Raw genomic sequence first — 3,053 nt, 5'->3', positions numbered from 1 at the left:
AGAGGGGACTCGAGAGGGGACTCGAGAGGGAACTCGAGAGGTGACTTGAGAGAGAACTCGAGAGGAGACTTGAGAGGGGACTGGAGAAGAGACTTGATAGGGAACTTGAGAGGGAACTTGAGAAGTGTCTTGAAAGGGGACTCGAGAGGGGACTCGAGAGGTAAGTCGAGAGAAGACTTGAGAGGGAACTCGAGAGGTGACTTGAGAGGGAACTCGAGAGGAGACTCGAGAGGGGACTTGAGAGGGGACTCGAGAGGGGACTTGAGAAGTGTCTTGAAAGGGGACTCGAGAGGAGACTTGATAGGGAACTCGAGAGGTAACTTGAGAGGGAACTCGAGAGGGGACTTGAGATGGGTCTTGAGAAGGAACATGTGTCGGTCGGTACGCCGACAGGACTCGGGGAGCTGGTGTCGGCTGAACAGCCAACAGGACACGAGGAGCTGGAGTCGGCTGGTACGCCGACAGGACTCGGGGAGCTGGCGTCGGCTGAACAGCCAACAGGAGACGAGGTACTGGAGTCGGCCGGTACGCCGACAGGACACGGGGGGCTGGCGTCGGCTGAACAGCCAACAGGTGACGAGGAGCCGGAGTCGGCACCATGACTGCTGGGGCCGGTACTTGAGCCGGAACCATGGCTGTATGGGCCAGCTCTGGAGCAGGGACCATGGCTGCATGGGCCGGTTCTGGAGCCGGAAACATGGTTGTAAGATCCAGTTCTGGAGCTGGAAACATGGCTGTAAGGTCCGGTTCTGGAGCCGGAAACATGGCTGTAAAGTCCGGTTCTGGAGCCGGAAACATGGCTGTAAGGTCCGGTTCTGGAGCAGGGGGCACGGCTGCTGGGGCCGGCACTGGAGCCGGAACCATGGCTGCTGGGCGCGGAGCGGAAGCCTGGACCCTGGCTGTGTAAGCCAGGTAATGGAGTATGGAAGCAAAGCTGCGTGGGCCGGTACTGGAGCATGGAGCCATGGCTGCTGGGGCNCCTTTATTAGTATATAAGTGCTCTGTTAGCAGTTCTTTGTTAGTAATTCTTTTCCGGCGCAGACTGAAAACTCATCTCTTTCGATTCCACTTCGAGCGATAGAATTACTAACAAAGAACTGCTAACAGAGCACTTATATACTAATAAAGGACTGGCTTATCTATAGCCAGTTGAGTAGCACTTGAAATGTTTTAGCTCTATGAAACCTGATGTACTTATATGATTCTGTTTTCTTCAAGGTTGTATCTTCCTGGTTGAATGTACTTATTGTAAGTCGCTTTGGATAAAAGCGTCAGCTAAATGCAATGTAATGTAATGTAATGTAAATACATGTAGTGGAGTAAAAGTAAACCATTTACAGTACCTCTGAGCAGCAGTGGAGTGGCAACACAAAGTAGCAAACAATGGAATTACTCAAGTAAAGTACAAGTATCTCAAAATTGTACAAATTACAGTACAGTACTTTAGAACATCTACTTTCAACCACTGCTCATTTTATATCTAATAAATGTTTGTTAAAGCAGTTAAGTGACTTTGTGTAGCCTTCAGGTTGACCAAACCCCTCCCTCAGTGACTTTATACCTCAGCTAGTCCCACTGGTGAGTGTGTGATGCACAGTGAGAGTTCATGAGCTGATTATAGAGAAAACAGTATAATTGTAGGTACTGAATATGCTATATCAGTCACTGGGAGTTCTTTCCTGTTTCAGCCGACTGCTCTGCTGCTTCTGCTTCACACTTCCTCTCAGAGACCCCATTAACTGCTCTCTATGTTCCTGCGACTGCTACACATGACGGGCAACACTGTGACCAAAAGTCCTGAGTGATAATAAAGTTGAATTTATCCTTAACAGTGTGTCAGTGTGTAGTCTGTGGACTGCCTCAAATCCTCAATGTGGATTCATCCTCTGCTTCCTCTGAGTCTTTAAAAGAAAATCAAACTATATAATATGAGATGTTATAGTATTTTGGAGCTGAGGGAAAGACTAACATGTTAGTTTTTATCTTTTTATAAGATTTGAGGACGAAACCAGAATAACAACTGCACCCTAAGAACTGATGCTCTATTTCAGTCACCAGGAATATGCTACACCCGTCTCAATGGACAGCTTTTTTTATTTTATTCATGTCAACATTTGGTTTAGAGGCCTTTAAAACAGATGGAGCATTATAGACATATTTACATCTTACAATGACAACTGTAAATTAACTGAGCTTTAACCTGGGAAATTAGCTACATAAGGAATACAGCCCTACTTCTAGAATAGTCCACATGCAGCACTTCCACTGCATGTAACAGTGAGTGCAACAGTGACCCAGCTGGACATTTTTGGTTCTAAAAACATTCTGAGAAGGGACATTCTCTAAAAACATTCTTAAAATGCTCGGTAATAACCTTTTTTAAATGTAGATTTGTTTATGTTGGGAGAGAGAGGCACACAGTAGAAACAAACACATACAAACACTAACAGGGGTTTCAGGGACGGGCAGTGACAGTCGGACCGTTCTTCTATATGTCTGTTGGTCTCAAATCTAAAGGGTGCAATAACGATTTTGATCCACTATGCATAAACAGCGGACACTGTTTATACGCAGCCCTCACAAACCACACACGGCCAGATAGCTTATCTAACAGTTANAAACCAATGGTTGTAGAGACAGAGTTTGGTTTGTTCTAAGGAAGATGAAATCAGAGGCTAGATGTGAATTCAATCAGTGGGAATTAAACAGATAATTAAGTTATAATAATACTTATCATTAAATTAGACTTAATGATAAATTGCTACAACACTTATAGCAGTGTGCAGACACATACAGTAGGTACACAACCCTGACCCAAGCTCTTTATCCCTCTGCAATATAGAGCACCTGAAGTTTTCCTCGGTGTGATAGATGGATGGCAGAATATCCCTGAGGGAGCGGTGATTAAACAGGAAGTAGAGAGAGTCACTGAGCAGACCAGGAGCCGGCTGACCCCTCCTTCTCGGCCGCTCACTGATCTGCTGCTACAAAGACGAGAGGAGAGGAGGGACAGAATGAAAGGGAGCCATAGATTATCAATAAAGTCAATGCAG

This window comes from Notothenia coriiceps, unplaced genomic scaffold (genome assembly GCF_000735185.1).
Source record: "Notothenia coriiceps isolate Sejong01 unplaced genomic scaffold, NC01 NC01_scaffold00006605, whole genome shotgun sequence".
Classification (NCBI taxonomy): domain Eukaryota; kingdom Metazoa; phylum Chordata; class Actinopteri; order Perciformes; family Nototheniidae; genus Notothenia; species Notothenia coriiceps.
The sequence above is the reverse complement of the archived record's forward strand: the minus strand, read 5'-3'. Positions refer to the sequence as shown.